Below are 19,581 nucleotides of genomic sequence, written 5' to 3'. Positions count from 1 at the left end.
GAGAAGAAGAAATTGGATACTAAGGAATTATTTTACGGATCCCTAACGAATCTAGTGAGGTTTCAGTTTTATGGTCAGTGGCTAGCCTGTAGCCATCTGTTGTTTTATGTTTATGTTATCATTGTAAATCTGGGGTATGCCCCTTATAATATTTGTTTCTTCTTTTAATACATACGTCAACTTACGAAAAAAAAAAGAATTATTTTACGGAATCAACAAGAAACAAAAATTTCAGAAGGATATAACCTGATTAATGGAGTCAAGCCCTGATACCAAATGATGCGAACCTCATGATCACATGATCACGCAACCCACATGCAAAGACATCAATTCCCGAAAAGCCAAGTAAATCAGGTTTGATAGGAGTGTGACACAAAGATAACTTGTACCTAGGCACCAGCACTATTGGAAACAGAAACCCCCACCCAATGAATATTAATTCGCGAACGAGAAGTATAAGGACGACGCCACGAAGCCAGTTGTTTTTCGATAAGTCGTTTTTAGTTCTTTAGAGAACCAAGGAAAGGAGATTATCCCACCAACACACAACAAGTGCAGCAAAGAAGTTTATTCATTTGAAAATTGTGTAACCTTACATGTTTGGTTATGCCTTTATTTATACTAACTCTAGACTTAAAGAAACTCTAATGGACCCCCTTAGGTGGACTTATATGAAGCCCACTTACAAGTGACCCAAATAAGTAATAATAACCCAAAAACTAAGAAGAAAATAATAAAAATAATAAAAATCCGAAAATTACCATCCTTAATATGCTAGAATCAGATTTGTCACCCTTAAAAAGTCCTACATAAACTAGGAAAATTCTGATTTGAAAAATTTGTGTTGATGCCCCCTTTCCTTTGATGTTCTTGATTAGCTTGGATTTCCTTGTATAACTTGGACAAATATGAAAACATATTTCCTCCTTTGTTGTTGATTTAATTACTTTCTTTTCTATGTTAGGAAAAGCATTAAATAGTCCTCCCCTCTTTAGGAATAAGATATGGCCAACCCCTTGTTTCACACGAATTGGGCTCTTCTCGGACCTAAACTAGATGAATTAAAGGCTGTCCATCATGCTCCTTAAATGTCCCAAGCCCCTGTAGGTCCATCTTGCTCCATAAGTTCTGAACAAGCCCATTCAATGCTTCTTTAAGCTTCTTTGCCCTAACTCTTGTGATTGGCCCAATTGGCACCTCCAATGGGTCGTTGGCATGATTACGCTTGGTGTTGGGCTGATCCACATCAAACTATTTTCGTGGCGTCATCCTTATACTTCTCGTTCGCGAATCAATATTCATTGAGTGGGGGTTTTCCGTTTCCAATAATGCTGGTAGGCAGGTACAAGTTATCTTTGTATCACACTCCTATTAAACCTGATTTACTTTGGTTTCCGGGAATTGGTGTCTTTGCGTGTGAATTGCGTGACCATGTGATCACGAGGTCCGTATCAGTAGCCAAGGAACTTGACATCATGATCTGACACTATATTCCTAGGAATGTCATGCAAGCGTACAATCTCCCTAAAGAACAAGTCTATGATATGAGATGCATCATATGTTTTATAGCATGCAATGAAATGCACCATTTTAGAAAACCTATCAACCACAACAAAAATAGAGTCTCTACCTTTCTTTGACCTAGGTAAACTTAAAACAAAATCCATAGAGATATCTACCCAAGGTTTAGTAGGCACATGCAATGGTGTATATAGTCCATGTGGTTGTACTCTAGATTTTGCCTTTCTACAACAAATTCATCCTTTTTCATATTTGGCCAATAGAAATGATCATGCAATACATCCAAAGTTTTCGCAATCCCAAAGTGACTCGTTAAAGAACTAACAAGAACACACAATCTATTCTCTTTGAACAAATAATCATCCATCAAATAAAGCCCAATGTCTACATGCATTATAAATTTTGGCAAAGTCAAAATCATTATCATACAATTCCTTCACATATTCAAAGCCTAACAATCTAGTATTCTCTTTGCTTTGCTTTGCTTATACTTAATTACAAAAGGAAAAGTTTTAATGAATTCAACTTATTTTGCATGTCTCCTATTCAACTTACCTGTCCTTTCAAATGTTTCAAGGACTTTATGATCCGAATGGATTACGAACTCTTTTGGCCACAAGTAATGCTGTCATCTCTCAAGTGCTCTTACCAATGCATAGAGTTTTTTGTTGTAAGTGGGACAATTTAAGTGCTCTTAAATGTTGTTTTCCTCTCATCACCTTCTTTCATCCTAATGTGATGGTACCCACTTTTCAAGTCAATTTTAGAGAAAATACAGGATCTATGTAACTCATCTAACATCTCTTTTTTTTTTTGGTAAGTTGACGTATGTATTAAAAGAAGAAGATACAAAGATTATAAGGGGCATACCCCAGATTTAAAATGAGAACAGAAACATAAAACAACAGATGGCTACAGGCTAGCCACCGAACAAAAAAAAGAAGACCTAACTAGATTCGTTAGGGAACCAATACAACCATCTAAATATCAAATTAAGAATCTATGTTATTGACCCTCTAACCTCTTTGGATCCTTTTGTTTTCATCTGTTGGTAGAACGTTCCTCATCAAATCAAGCTTATAGCGAATGATACATTCAATTTGATCAAAGACCAAATTCGAAGTTCTAGACATTTCTGCAAAGATATGATACACTGTAGTTGCGAAACTTTTTCCATGCCAAGTGACAGTGGTCCATCGAATCCATTCATCCCAGCCTTTTGTCATTCTTGGAATGTCGCATCTATCACAAACATCCCACCAGATCGCTTTATAGGAGCATTCAAAGAACAAGTGGTTGTGATCTTCATTGTTGCGGAGACAGAGTGAGCATCTATAGGGACCATATATACCAAACCGATGAAGTCTATCTTGAGTTGTGAGTTTTTGTTGGACAGCCATCCATAGAAGAAATGAATGTCTAGGAACACCATTCTTGAACCAAACAATGTCATGCCATGCAACCATCTGATGATGAATTCTTAGTCGCTCCCAAGCTACTTTGACCGAGAATCTGTGATTTGGCGAATCCAACCAAACAATCTCATCCTTTTGCCCCATCTTAGGATTAGAATCAGAAGGAATAGCTTCTACAATGGGGTGCCAGCCAATAGCTTGGGTGGTAGGAATTTTCCATTCTAAGTTATGAATCAACACATTCACCTTCGCATTCTTTTCCATACTTGAATCATCGATTTCATTGTAAGAATTCGTGAGTGGGCTGTGAGGATGCCAATTGTCAAACCATAGAAAGGTTGTTATGCCATCTCCTATGATGTACTTCATCTTCGGCCATGCTAAGGATCTGAGCTTTAGAATCTTTCCCCAAGCCCAAGAGCAATTCTCTGGCATCTTGATTGTCTAGAATTCCCACCTCGCAGCAGATTGGATCTGATCTAAGTAGATCAGATTGAGCCATCTAAGTCATTGCACAGGTTCCAAATGTGTTTCAACAAGGCAATTTTGAACTCATCTAACATCTCATCAAACCTAGGAATGGGATGTATATACTTTACGGTTATGTTGTTGATGGCTTGACAATCAACATACATCCTCCATGTTCCATCCTTCTTACACACAAGTAGCACAGGTATAGCACACGGGCTCATACTATCACGAATGTACCCCTTTTCCATCAGCTCTTCAACTTGCCTTTGAAGCTCCTTCGTCTCCTCCAGATTGCTTCTAAAGGGTTGTCGGTTAGGAATTGAAGCTCCGGGTACGAAATCAATCTAATGCTTTATCCCTTTCCATGGTGGTAATCTGTTAGGAGTATCATTGGGGAACACATCATCAAACTCCTACAACAAAGAAATAGCAACACTAGGCACAAAATGATCAACATCATTAGTATTAAAAGTAAGCCTCTTTGTACACAAGTAAAATCATTGGCTTGCTAGTGGAAAATATAGATTTGACCTCACCCTCTCTAGCATAAAAATTGGGTTGTTTCTTTAGTTTTTCCATACAATTCTCATCACCCTTCCTAACTTTCTTCACTCCTCTAGTCTTACCGGACTCTTGACCAGATTTGGGTGTTTTTGAGTAGTGGTCGAATGGTCTAATTTGTTTGGAGTGTTGGCCAAATATTTGTTTGTGTTTGGATGGGTGGCTGAATAGGTTGTAGTGGTTTTTGGGTTTTAGCTGAATCTGAGAGTCTTCTCCCTCCCTTGTTTCTCACTTTGATTTTCTCTCCCCGTCACCTCATGCTCACTTTTTAGCTTTATTTGATCATCATACGCCTGTTTGGGTGTAAGAGGTACAAGATAAACTTTGTTTGATGCCTGTTTTAGCTTTGCCGGACTTTTTAGCTTTTGAAGTTGAATGTGATGCTTCAGATATAGGTATAGGAGTTGTGATAATGCAGAATATGAATTCCATTGCATATTTCAGCAAAAAACTTAATGGGGCAACCTTGAATTACCCTACATATGCCAACTTTAGAGAAGTGGCAGCATTACCTTTGGCCCAAGGAATTTATGATACATTCAAATCATGAATCATTGAAGCACTTGAAGGGCAAGGTAAGTTGAGTAGGAGACATGCGAAATGGGTTGAATTTATTGAAACATTTCCGTATGTGATCAAGTATAAACAAGGAAAAAAAATCATTGTGACTGATGCACTTTCACGCATGTATGTTCTTTTATCTACTTTAGATGCTAGATTTCTACGATTTGAACACATAAAAGAATTGTATAGGGATGATAGTGATTTTGCTAATGTTTACAATTCTTGCGAAACTTCAACTTTTGAGAAGTTCTATAGACTTGATGGATATTTGTTTAAAGAGAGTCGTTGTGTGTTCCATTAAGTTCTTTGTGTGAATTGCTTGTACGTGAAGCATATATGGGCGGGTTGATGGGGCATTTTAGTGTTATAAGACTTTAAAAGTGTTGCATAAGCATTTTTATTTGCCTAAAATGAAAAACAATGTGAAAGAACACCTGCACAGAACCTCTACTTAAGAAACATGAACGGTTGGGAAGGCCTGAACCCAATGGAGGGTCGGTCTTAGTGAAGGCTGAACATAATATGAATTCCAGCCCCTTAAAGATCTTTGGAGAATTAGGAGATTCCCAAATAAGCTGCCACATCCTTTTAGGAAAAGAATCCTAGCCAAATAGGAAGTCCACAAGTCAAAAGGAAGCAAAATTTGTGCAGCCTCTGTTGACCCGTATTGAGATGCCTTCTGAACTCTAATTGATCTGAAATTTTAACCAAGGTAGGAAAACATGTAAGAAGACTCCATGTACAATTGCAGCCCGATCCAACGGTCGGATTGAGAATTATGACTGTTGCCATAAAACTGGATAGTTGCACTTTTTACGTCAAAATCCGAATTTGACCTTTCCTGGATCGTATCATTCCCTCTCTCTTCAAGATGATTCGTCCTTGAATCACCAACAAGTTGAAGGGACAATTTCTTAGCCTCATTTTGAAGCCTTTGGAGTTCTTTTCTTGCCAACAATCGTCGCCAACAACTTTGGATGAAAGTAGTAACTATTCTATTTTGTATATCATCATTGCAGCCTTTTTTCTCCACTCTTGCTGAAGCTTGTTGGGCATTGATTGTTGCCGTTAACACATCAAGTTCTTGCTTCATCTCCCCTAGAATACGCGATAGACTCTTGGATTCTGTTTTTAGAACACTAATCTCTTTATTTCGCTCCCTTTGATACCACCTCTCCTTTTGAATCTGCCTTTTCTTTTGCCATAACACCTCATCAAAATACATGAAATCACTTCGGTTTCTAGGCTACCGAAAACCTTCCCGATAGCCTATGGTCTCACCCTTAAAACCACCATCACCAATATCATCAATGTCGTCCTCATAATCAGTCCACCTTGGCCTTTCAGCCCCACTGCCATTGTTTAATTTTAGTTCAGCCCCAACCTTTCTCACATCTTGGGTACATGTTCCAGCCATGTTTCCATGTTTTCCTTCTCAAGCCTGTCACACACGTTCCCCATCATGAAATTCATGCTTTCCATCATCTTCGTCATGGCTTGCATTTGGAATTGAAGTTCTACATCGGGAGGGGGTGGTGTGTTGTTTTGAACTGACATGATGATACCTGCAAAAATTGGTTAGTGGAAAAAAAAACCTTACATCGCCCGTGTTTCGCTCAAACACTCTCAATATCCTCACAATCTAACACCTCTCATCTCACCTTCTTGTTGTTCTTGCGAAACTAAAACCAACACCAAATAAAACCAACTTGGCAGCACAATCCAAATATATATGACTCAAGAAGCAATAAAAACCAGAAAACAAGCAAAACAAAACTGCGATGATAGTCTCGCGAGTAGCAAGCGAGTCTATCCGAAATATGAACGAAACTAAAGACTTGAAAAAAAAACAGAAACAAAATATGAAAAACATTGAAACAACACCCAAATATGTTGGATATGATGAAAATAAACTGCAAGAAATGAAAACAACAGAAAGAATCTAAATTTTAAAAGTTGACGCAAAACAAACTCGTTTACAATGAGTTAAGTTGAAATCTGGAACCTAAATTAAATGATGTCCAATTGAGTTAAAATTTAAGATATAGTGCGATATCAACCCAAATAGATAGAATACAAAATTTGATCAATTTACGATAAGGTTTGATATACTAACGCAAAATTCGTTATGAATCAGACCTAATTAGACCCGAATTTGAAACCATATCAAACGATATCCAATTGACCCCAAAATTAATATCTGGTGCGATTAGAGTCCCAGTAATAAGAGAATCAAATTTGAGCTCATTCCAAGTTGATTTGATCAAATTTTCCTTTGTTTAGTTTTCTGTGGCAGAAACAAATCAATGCCTTTTTTAACGACTTTTTTTTTATTTTATATTTTTTTCTCTTTATGCCACTGATATATTTTAGTCAGGAACCAAATGAGAAATGAAAATTTTCAGAAGAAGAAGAAATTGGACACTAAGGAATTTTTGTGGAAACAATAAGAAATGAAAATTTTCAGAAGGATATAACCTGATTAAGAGAGCCAAGCTCTGATACCAAATGATGCGAATCTCGTGGTCACATGGTCACGCAACCCACACGCAAAGACATCAATTCCCAAAAAGCCAAGTAAATTAGGTTTGATAGGAGTGTGACACAAAGATAACTTGTACCTAGGCACCAGCATTATTGGAAATGGAAAACCCCCACCCAACGAATATTGATTCGCGAATGAGAAGTATAAGGATGACGCCACCAAGACAGTTGTTCTTCGATAAGTCGTTTTTCAATTCTTTAGAGAACCATGGAAGGGAGATTATATCACCAACACACACACACAAAGTGCGGCAAACAAGAAGTTTTATTAATCTGAATTGTCTAGCCTTACATGTCTGCTTATGCCCTTATTTATAGTGACTCCAAACTAAAATAAACCCTAATGGACCCCTTATGTGGACTTATATGATGCCCACTTACAAGTAAACCTAAAGAATATAAATAAACCTTAAACTAAGAAGAAAATAATAGTAACAATAATAAATCTGAAATTAATATCCTAAACATGCCAGAATCAGATTTATCACCATTAAGATGTTCCAAATAGACTAGAAAATCTGATCTGAAGGTAGAATTTCTTCTGAAGTCTTCTTTCCTTTTGGTAGCTAGGATGAATAAGGAATCCTTGTAAGAAAAGGATTCGAAACATTTATGAATCCCTGACACTCATGGAAACTATGTTCCAGCCCATTAAAGATCTTTGGAGAATTAGGAGATTCCCAAATAACCTGTCGCATCCTTTTAGAAAAAGAATCCTAGCCAAATAGGAAGTCCACAAGTCAAAAGGAAGTAAATAACAAAATTTGTACAGCTTTTGTTGACCCGTATTGAGATGCCTTCCTGAACTCCGGTTGACCTGAAATTTTAACCCAAATAGTAAAACATGTAAGAAGACTCCACGTAAAATTTCAGCCTGATCTAACAGTTGAATTGAGAATTATGATTGTTGCCGTAAAACTGGATAGTTGCACTTTTTACGTCAAAATCCGAATTTGACCTTTCCTGGATCATATTATCAGGTTTCATCAACAATTCTTGAGTCAGAAGTAGGTTGTGTGCGTTGATGATTCCAGCATCAGCTGTAGAAATGTGTTGTGTTGGTCGCCAGCAAATCAGTTTCGCTGTCGAATCCTGTGGGACCAGCGAATTAGTTTTCCCTATCGAATCCTGTGTCGCGAGTGAATCAGTTTTCGTTATCAAATCTTGTGCCACCAGAGAACCAACTTGCCCTATCAAATTTTATGCCACTAGTGAACTAGCTTTCACTGCCGACGTTCTACGGTAGACTTCCATATCATAATTGACTTAAATGCTTGTAATGATTTCATTGTATGATTGTGTAATATATGGAACACTTGAATGAAAACTTATGTATTCTTGAAATATGTATAGTGATGAGTTATGTGATTATCGAATGCAAATGTGTTTATTTGTGACCATTAATGTGTTAGGTGGTGCAACTGAGATCGAACCTTCGACCAGGCAAGGACACCACACGGGGGGAACAAATAGGTGGGTTTTCACCTTTTTCTTGTATAATATTAAAATTCTGAAATGATTTTATTTATGGATGATATATTATTGCGTTGCGGTGAATGTTAAACCGACTATGAAATGACGATTGACTTATTGATGAAGGTTAAACCGACTATGAAATGTTGATTGAGTCGTTGATGAATGTTAAACCGACTATGAAATGTTGATTGAGATGTTGATGAATGTTAAACTGACTATGAAATGATGATTGAGTCGTTGATGAAGGTTAAACCGACTATGAAATGTTGATTGAGTCGTTGATAAATGTTAAACCGACTATGAAATGATGATTGAGTTGTTGATGAAGGTTAAACTAACTATGAAATGTTGATTGATGTTAAACCGACTAGGAAATGTTGATTGAGTTGTTGATTAGCTTCACCCAATGGCATTCTAGACGGATGGTTGGGCTGTGTTTGATGATTAGCTTCGGTTAATGACATCCTAAATGGATGGTCGAGTTATGTTTGATGATTAGCCTCGGCTACTAGCATCCGAGATTGATGGTAGGTGATACGATTCAGGAAATATCAAATTCAGATTTTAATGGACACCATGTCAGGAGACTCCATGTAAATTTTCAGCCTGATCCAACGGTCGGATTGAGAATTATAATTGTTGCCGTAAAACTGGATAGATTCATTTTTTATACGATCCAGAAAAGGTCAAATTCGGATTTTGACTTAAAAAGTGCAACTATCCAGTTTTACAGCAATAGTTATAATTCTCAATCCGACCGTTGGATCGCGCTGCAATTTTATGTGGAGTCTTCTAACATGTTTTCCTACCTTGGGTTAAAATGTCAATCGGAGTTTGAAAAGGTATCGAATCACGGGTCAACAGAGGCTGTACGAATTTTGTTATTTAATTCCTTTTGACTTGTGGACTTCCTATTTGGCTAGGATTCTTTTTCTAAAAGGATGTGGCAGCTTATTTGGGAATCTCCTAATTCTCCAAAGATCTTTAATGGGCTGCAACATAGTTTTTAAGTGTGGCAAGGATTTATAATTATTTCAGAATCCTTTTCTTACAAGGATTCCTTATTAATCCTAACTACAAAAAGGAAAGAAGACTTCAGAACAAATTCTACCTTCATATCATATTTCCTAGTCTATTTGGGACTTCTTAATGGTGACAAATCAGATGCTAGCATATTTAGCATATTGTTACTATTTTTTTTTAGTTTAGGGTTTATTTATATTATTTGGGTTTAATTGTAAATGGGCATCATATAAGTCCACATAAGAGGTCCATTAGGGTTTATTTTAGTTTGGTGTCACTATAAATAAGGGCAAAAGCAGACATGTAAGGTTAGACAACTCAAATTAATAAAACTTCTTGTTTGCCGCACTTTGTGTGAGTGTTGGTGAGATAATCTCCCTTCCATGGTTCTCTAAAGAATTGAAAACGAAGTATCGAAGAAGAACTGTCTTCGTGGCGTCATCATTATACTTCTTGTTCGCGAATCAATATTCGTTAGGTGGAGGTTTCTGTTTCCAATGGTGCTGGTGCCTAGGTACAAGTTATCTTTGTGTCACACTCCTATCAAACCTGATTTACTTGGCTTTCCAGGAATTGGTGTCTTTGTGTGTGGGTTGTGTGACCACGTGATTACGAGGTTTGCATCAATTTTGACATCAAAATCTGAATTTGACCTTTCCAGAATCATATCACTAATGGCATTCGAGATGGATGATCAGGTGTGTACATTGTGATTATATACAACTAATAGCATTCGAGATGGATGAACGGGTGTGTATATCATGATTAGTTATTGCTAATGACATTGGAGATGGTTGGCTGAGTGGATGTTTTGGGATTGGCAAGGGTTAATGACATCTGAGATAAATGATTGGGTTAGAACACGGTGGATAAAAACATATTAATGGTCTTGTATTTATTTTGCTCTTGTAACAGGGACATCACACAATCAAGGTGCGTAGGAAAACCCCCCCTCCATAGGTCTACATATTTTGTGACGAACCTTATACCATCATACTATGTTATTATGTATTTTGTATGAACAAACAATTTTTGTAAAGACTTGTAATGAATATTGTAATGAAACACGGATGTAGATGTGTGAATACGTAGATACGATGTTATAAATATATGTATGTGGTATCCTCTCTTATGAGAATGTTGTGTTGTGAAATCACATGAGGATTATATGAACGAAAGTACTAATTATGTAATTTGTTGTTCAACACTCTTGTATAAACTCGTAATGATAACAAGAGTAAAACAAGAATGCGAATTTATGAGTATGTCAATTTAATGTAATGCAAATGTATGAGTATGAAAATATAATATTATCAGCATGTGTCTTGAGTATTCGTTTTATAAGAATGTTGATTTACAAAAATTATATCAGTATAGTGCCATGATAAGAAAAGGAACCTAATTACCGATTCAAGGAATGTTATTATGGGAAGTATCGAGAACTTAATGAATTAAAAAAAAATTCCCATCAATTCTGGCTATAGAAGTAATCCCGAGGAGACAAAATGATATGATCCAAGTAAGGTCAAATTCAAATTTTAGCGTAAAATTTCCTACTGTCTAGTTTTATGTTATTGAGCATAATTCCAAATCAAACCAATTGAACTAAAACTTTACTAAAAGATTCCAAAGTTGTATTTCTATATTGGGGTAAACATTCAAGTGAATTAGAGTTCAGAATAGACTTGCAATATAGGTTAGAATAAGTTGTATGCAATTTGTTATTAACTTTCTTTTGACTTGTGGACTTTCTATTTGGCAAGAGTTTTTTTCTACAAGGATGTGGCAATTTGTTTTAGAAATTTTCTAATTCTGCAAGGATCTTTAATGCGCTGCAACATAATTTTTAAGAAGGGCTGATTATGCGGATTTTAAGGAGAACGTTGATGATATTGGTGATGGTGGTTTTCAGGATGAGACCACAGGCTATCGGGAAGGTTTTCGGCAGCCTAAAAATTGAAGGGATTTCATGTATTTTGATGAGGTGCTATGGCAAAAGAAAAGGCAGATTCAAAAGGAGAGATGGTATTAAAGGGAGAGAAATAAAGAGATTAGTGTTCTAAAAAAAGAATCTAAGAGTCTCTCTCGTATTCTAGGGGAGATGAAGCAAGAACTTGATGTGTTAACGGCAGCAATCAATGCCCAGCAAGCTTCAGAAAGAGAGGAGAAAAAAGGCAGCAATGATGATATACAAAATAGAACGGCTGCAACTTTCATCCAAAGTTGTTGGCGATGATTGTTGATGTGGACCAGCCCAGAAACACCAGCAAGGACCCATTACATGTTCCAAATGGTCCAATGACTCGGTCCAAGACAAAGGCATTGAAAGAGGTATTGAATGCATTGGTTTTGAATGTTTCAACCAAGTTAGAATTAAAAGGTCCATTAGAGTATCAAGAGGAGATCCTAGTACATCTTATCCATGTGCAAGAGGGGTCCAACACAACCTTATTTGGGCCATGAGGTGAGGACAATAAAGGCAACAAAAGAATCCTTCTACAAATTGGAAACAACATGGGTGGCTATCTTTTCCTTTTGTTTGTAGGATTAAGGGGCTGCATGGAAGGCTATAAATAAGCCTTGAATCGGTTCTATAATATTTTACTTCCCTTCACTTCTTCTCATGACAGAACATGGATTTAATATTATGGGCTTTGTTTTATTTTGTTTGCTACAACCCAAGGCTTATTTGGGCTTAATTAATACTTTGTTTTCAGTTAGGATCTAAGGCTTGTTTGGATTAAGTTATGGGCTTTTCAGTTTAGGGTTTTGGGTCAGTTTTGAGTGGACCTCATTTAAGTCCACATAAAGGGTCCATTAGGGTTAACTTGGCAAGAACTATTTAAACTCATGTAAGCCAAAATTTTGGCAGCTTGGATGATACTTACTTCTGAATTTTTTAGTTTTAACGTGTGAGAGTGATTCTTGCATTCTTCAGTTTTTGAATGAACTGAATCTGACTTATCGAAGATTAACTAGCTTCGTGGCGTCATTCTACTCAATCTAATAGTGTTGGTGCCTTGGGTCAGGTTTCCATTGTGTCACACTCCTATCAAATCTATTTCAACTTTCCGGGATCAGATCTCAATCTTGACTGTGGGTTGCATGACCATGTGATCACGAGGTTCGCATCAGTTGGTATCAGAGCTAGGCTCCGAAACAAAGTCATATCCTTCTGTTGTTTTTGTCTTTTTTAGTGTTCCTTTAAGTTTTTCCGTGTTTGCGTCCATCTTCTTGTTCTTCGTGTCTGCGTCATCTAAGCAAAAAAAAAGGTTATATTTCTTCTCGTTACTGTCTCTAATCATAAAAGTATATTAAAAAGAAAGAGAGATAGGGATTAGTTGAAATTTCAAAGATCATTTAATTCTTGCCACAGAAACACAACTCTTGGTGAACCATAAGCAAACAACTTCATATTCAGTCTATTGGGGGTGAGATCGCATCATTTGGGCTTATTTTGATACTGTTTGATTGAGGTTTTAATTCGAGGCTCAATTCTGCCGCAAAAACACTACTCTTTGTGAACCATAAGCAAACCACCTAGAAATCAATTGAAACTTCATATTCAGTCTATTGGAGGTGAGCTAGAATCATATGTCAAATTTGGGCTTATTCTGATATTGTTTGCTTGAGGTTTTGATTCGAGGCTCAATTCTGCCACAAAAACACTACTCTTTGTGAACCATAAGCAAACCACCTCAGAATCAATTGAAACTTCATATTCAGTCTATTGGGGATGAGATCACATCATATGTCAAATTTGGGCTTATTCAGAAATTCATTCGAGGCTTCATTCTCCCGCAGAAACACTACTATTTGTCAACCATAAGCAAAACACCTTAGAATAAATTGAAACTTCAAATTTTGTGTATTGGGGATGCGATCGCACCATATAATAAATTTAGGCTTGTTTGATATCGGCTTCTGGAGGTTTTAATTGGGAGTTCAATTCTGCCACAAACTGATCATACAAGGAGTTTTGGTACCTAGACATAAAAGAATGACCTATAAATTGATTTTTGTTGGTTGTTTTAGTATTATAATACTAAATATTGAATTTGAGGTCATTTTAAGATCGTTTGGTCTGGGTTACAATTCTGTTACGTAAAAATTGCGTAACAGGTTAGATTTGCGTCAAGTTTCAAAATTTGATCCTTACTGTTTAGTTGTGTCCAAAACTTTCTGTTTCTATTATATTTGGGTTACCTAGGAGTCAAGTAACTGTTTTTGCTAATATTCGCTTCTGTTTTATTTCGAGTCTTCGTTCCATCCACAATTCGTACGAATTTACACTGCTACTCGCAAAATCGTAATCGTAGTTTTGTTTTACTTTGTTTTTAGTATATTTATTGATTCTTGAGTCTGAAAATTATAATTAGAGTGCATTGCGAAGGTTACTGACTTTGATTTGTTGATTTCAGTTCCTAAAGAACCAAAAGAAAGCAAGTTGTGAGGTAAAAGGCATAGTATGCTTATTAGAGTGAAAAGTCTTGACTTTTTTTTGTGTGATACACGAGAGGTGTGAGGATATATTTTGTGCTACTAACCAAATTTTACAGATTCAAAGAATGTCTGAAAACAACGAATCAGTTACACAAAACGCTAACGTAGCTTTCCAATTGCGAGCCATAGGCCAACATTTGAAATAGAATGTGATGCATTGGAATGGGAATAAGTGCTATTTTGATGTAGGATCGGAGACCTATTGCATATTTTAGTGAGAAGTGGAGCGACCTTGAACTATCCCTCTTATGACAAACAACTCTATCCATTGGTAAGAGCCCTTGAGACATGGCAACATTACTTGTGGCCAAAAGAGTTCAGAATCCATTCGGATCATAAGTCCTTAAAACATCTGAAAGGACAAGGTAAGTTGAATAGGAGGCATGCAAAATGGGTTGAATTCATTGAAACTTTTCCTTACGTGAAGTATAAGCAAGTCAAAGAGAACATCGTAGCTGATGCATTTTCGCGCAGGTATGTTCTTTTACACACAATGAATACTAGATTGCTAGGCTTTGACTATGTGAAGGAATTGTATGATAATGATTCTGACTTTGCCAAGATTTATAATGCATGTGGACATTCGGCTTTTGGTAAGTTTTATTTGATTGATGGTTATTTGTTCAAAGAGAATAGATTGTGTTCCTGCTAGTTCTTTGCGTGAATTGCTTGTTCATGAAGCACATGGGGGTGGTTTAATAGGTCACTTTGGGGTTGCGAAAACCTTGGATGTATTGTATGAGCATTTTTATTGGCCAAAGATGAAAAGAGATGTGCAATGAATTTGTGAACAGTGCATTGCTTGTAGAAAGGCAAAATCTAGAGTACAATCGCATGGACTACATACACCATTACCTGTGCCTACCGAACCTTGGGTAGATATCTCTAAGGACTTTGTTTTAGGTTTACCTAGGTCAAAGAAAGGTAGAGACTCTATTTTTGTTGTGGTTGATAGGTTTTCTAAAATGACGCATTTCATTGCATGCAATAAAACGAATGATACATCTCATATCACAGACTTTTTTTTTAGGGAGACTGTATGTTTGCATGGCATTCCTAAGAGTATAGTGTCATGATATTAAAGTTCCTTAGCTACTTTTGGAAGACCTTATGGGGAAAGTTGGGAACTAAACTCTTATTTTTTACAACATGACAAACAGATGGACAAACTGAGGTAGTGAATAGAACATTATCCCAACTTTTGCGTGCAATAATTTAAAAGAATTTAAAGAGTTGGGGAGAATGTTTGCCTTTTGTTGAGTTTGCTTATAACAGAACTGTGCATTCGACCACTGGTTTTTCTCAATTTGAAATTGTTTATGGTTTTAATCCACTGACTCCTATGGACTTAATTCCTTTGCCTTTTGAAGAAAATGTAAGTTTAGATGGTGGAAAGAAGGCAAAGATGGTGAGACAACTCCATGAGGGAGTTTGATTGCAAATAGAGAAAAAGAACAGACTTCACGCTTCTAAAGCAAATAAGGGACGTAAACTGGTTGTTTTCCAACCTAGTGATTGGGTTTGGGTGCACATACATAAGGAACGATTTTCTAACTAAAGGAAATCAAAATTACAGCCTAGTGGTAATGGTCCATTTCAGGTTTTAGAGACAATCAATGACAACGCATACAAAATTAACCTTCTAGGTGAGTATGGTGTTAGTGCTACCTTTAATGTTGTTGATCTTACGTTGTTTGACACACATTTTGATTCGAGGTCGAATCCTTTCGAGGAGAAAGGGGATGATGTGAACTAGCCTAGAAACACCAGCAAGGACTCATTACATGTTCCAAATGGTCCAATGACTCGGTCCAAGACAAAGGTATTGACAGAGGCATTGAATGCATTGGTTTTGAATGTTTCAACCAAGTCAAAATTGAAAGGTCCATTAGAGTATCAAGAGGAGACCCTAGTACATCTTATCCATCTGCAAGAGGGGTCCAACACAACCTTATTTGGGCCATAAGGTGAGGACAGCAAAGGAAACAAAAGAATCCTTCTACAACTTCGAAACAACATGGGTGGCTATCTTTTCCTTTTGTTTGTAGGATTAAAGGGCTGCATGGAAGGGCTATAAATAAGCCTTGAATCAATTCTAGCATATTTAGAATGGTAATTTTCAGATTTTTATTCTTTTCTTCTTAATCTTTGGGTTATTATTACTTACTTGGGTTAATTGTAATTAGGCTTTATATAAGGCCACCTAATAGGGGTCCATTATGGTTTCTTTAACACTAGAGTTAGTATAAATAAAGGCATAACAAAACATGTAAGGGTACGACATTCAGATTAATAAAACTGCTTGTTTGCCGCACTTGTTGTGTGTTGGTGGGATAATCTCCCTTTCCCAAGAACTGAAAATGGCTTATCGAAGAACAACTGGCTTCGTGGCATCAAGCTTATACTTCTCGTTCGCGAATCAATATTCGTTGGGTGGTGGTTTTCCATTTCCAATAGTGCTGGTGTCTAGGTACAAGTTGTCTTTATATCAAACTCCTATCAAACCTGATTTACTTAGCTTTCTAGGAATTGGTGTCTTTGCGTGTGAATGTCGTGATCATGTGATCATGAGATTCGCATCATTTGATATTAGAGCTTGGGTCCATTAAATCAGGTTATTTCCTTTTGAAATTTTTGTTTCTTGTTGTTTCCACAAAAAAGTTTTTTTCCTTAGTGTCCAATTTATTTGTTATTTCATTCAGTAGCATAAAAAAATAAAAAAAAACAAAATTATTCAAAAAGATGTTTATTAGTTTCTATCATAGAAAACTAAACAAGGAAAAATTAGATTAAATCAACTTGGAATTTATACTTTGATTACTAGGGTCCTTATTGCTCCACATATTTATTTTGGGGTCAATTTGATATTTTTTTTCTTTGGTTTTCAATTTCGGGTCTAAACAAGTCTGATTCATAATGTTTTTGCGTCAGCATATCAAACCTTATGGTAAATTGCTCAAAATTTTACCTTATGGTAAATTGCTCAAAATTTTATATTCAGTCTATTTGGGCTGATATCGCACTATATCTGAAATTTTACCTTATGGTTTCTTTATGTTCTGATCATTGCCAATAACCTTTACCACCATTGGAGAATGGTCTGACATACCTGAAGGCAAAAATCTCGCTTCCGATAATGGGAAGTTCAGATTCCACTTCTCATTGACAAGCACTTCTCATTGACATGAGGATATTATTTTTACCACTAACAAATTTTTGCAGGCACTATCATGTCAGATCAAAACAACACACTACCCCATCCTAAGAGAGAACTTAAGTTCCAAATGCAAGCCATGACGCCGATGATGGAGAGGATGAATTTTGTGATGGGAAATGTGTGTGACAGACTTGATAGGGTGGAGAAACATGGTAACGAGGCTGGTTGCGCACCCAAGACGTGAGGAAGGTTGGGCTAAACCGAAAGCAAGCATTGACAGTAAGGCCGAAAGGCTAAACCACCTAATGCCAAAACGGTATCTCATACAAATGGGAAAAGTAAATATGAATCTCAACCTACTCCTGATTGAGATATTAAATGTTTTAAGTGTTTAGGGAAGGGCACATTGCATCCTAGTGTCCAAACTGAAGAGTTATGCTTCCAAGAGACAATTGGGAGGTTGAATATGAAAGTGACAAATCTGAAAGTGAAGATGAAACAAACATCGTGATCACGTGGTCACGTAACTCACATGCAAAGACACCAATTTCTGGAAAAGCCAAGTAAATCAGGTTTGATAGGAGTGTGACACAAAGATAACTTGTACAGGTACCAGGACTATTGGAAACGAAAACCCCCACTCAACAAATATTGATTCATGAACGAGTATAAGGATGACGCCACGAAAAAAGTTGTTCTTCAATAAGTCGTTTTTCAGTTCATTAGGAACCACGGAAGGGAGATTATCTCACAAACACACACACACACACACACACACACGAAGTGCAGCAAACAAGAAGTTTTATTAATATAAATTGTCTAACTTTACATGTTTGGTTATGCCTTTATTTATGCTCACTCTAGACTTAAATAAACCCTAATGGACCCCTCTTAGGTGGACTTATATGAAACCCAGTTACAATTGATCCAAATAAGTAATAATAACTCAAAGACTAAGAAGAAAATAATAAAAATCTAAAAATTATCATCCTAAGTATGCTAGAATCAGGTTTGTCACCCCTAAGAAGTCCTAAATAAACTAGGAGAAATCTTATTTGAAAAATTTATGTTGCTTCCCCATTTGATGTCCTTGATTAACTTGGATTTCCTTATTTAACTTGGACAAATAAGAAAACAAATTTCCTTCTTTGTTGCTAATTTAATTACTTTCCTTCCTAAGTTAAGGAAATTATTAAATACTCCTCCCCTCTTTAGGAATAAGATTTGGCCAACTTCCTTACTTAATTAGGAGAATAAAATGATGACTTTCTTTTCTTGTTGTAGCTAGGATGAATAAGAAAATCCTTGTAAGAAAAGGATTTTGAAACATTTATGAATTTTTACCACACTTGGAAACTATATTGCAGCCCATTAAAGATCCTTATAGAGCTAGGAGATTCCTAAAACAAGCTGCCATATCTTTGTAGGAAAAGAATCATAGCCAAATAGGAAGTCCACAAGTCAAAAGGAAATAAATAACAAAATTCGTACAACCTCTGTTGACCCGTATTGCGATGCCTTCCTAAACTTTGATTGATCTGAAATTTTAACCTAAAGTAGGACAACATGTCAATAGACTTCATGTAAAATTGCAGCCCGATCCAATTGTCAGATTGAGAATTATGACTGGATAGTTGCATATTTTACATCAAAATCCGAATTTGACCTTGTCAGGATCATATCAGAAGAGATGCCACCTTTGGTGGATTGTAGTGATGAGGAGATTACATATCCTGTTGAGGGGGAGGCTTTGGTTATAAGGCATGCGCTGAAATGCAAATCAAAGAAGATGATGTAGATCATCAAAGGGAAAACATATTTCACACTCGATGTCACATCCAAAACAAGGTATGTAGCATGATTATCGATGGAGGTAGTTGTGCTAATGTAGCTAGTGATACTCTTGTGAAGAAATTGAATCTGAGTTGTATTAAGCATCCTAGGTCTTATATATTGCAATGGTTGAATGAGTGTGGTGAAATGAAGGTTTCTAAGCAAGTATTCTGACTAGGTTATGTGTGATGTAGTCTAAATGCATGCTAGTTACTTATTTTTGGGGCGTCTATGGCAGTTTGATCGGAAGACGATTCATGATGGGTTTAGAAATATGTTCATGATAAGTTATAATAACCCAAAAACTAAGAAGAAAATAATAAAAATCCAAAAATTATCATCCTAAATATGCTAGAATCAAATTTGTCACCTTTAAGAAGTCTTAAATAAACTAGGAAAAATCTGATTTGGAAAATTTGTGTTGCTGCCCCCTTTCATTTGATGTCCTTGATTAACTTGGATTTCCTTGTTTAACTTGGACAAATAAGAAAACAAATTTCCTTATTTGTTGCT

The 19,581-nt window shown here is 36.4% G+C and overlaps 1 pseudogene; it reads left to right on the top strand.

The window, feature by feature from the left end:
- The window catches only part of LOC133680083 (uncharacterized), a 53,105-nt pseudogene extending 33,863 nt beyond the window's left edge, over nt 1–19,242 (top strand).
- Nucleotides 19,243–19,581: the final 339 nt, after the last annotated feature.

The sequence above is a fragment of the Populus nigra genome, chromosome 19 (genome assembly GCF_951802175.1).
Source record: "Populus nigra chromosome 19, ddPopNigr1.1, whole genome shotgun sequence".
Lineage (NCBI taxonomy): Eukaryota > Viridiplantae > Streptophyta > Magnoliopsida > Malpighiales > Salicaceae > Populus > Populus nigra.
Note: the sequence above shows the minus strand (reverse complement) of the source record. Positions and strands in the feature narration are given on the sequence as shown.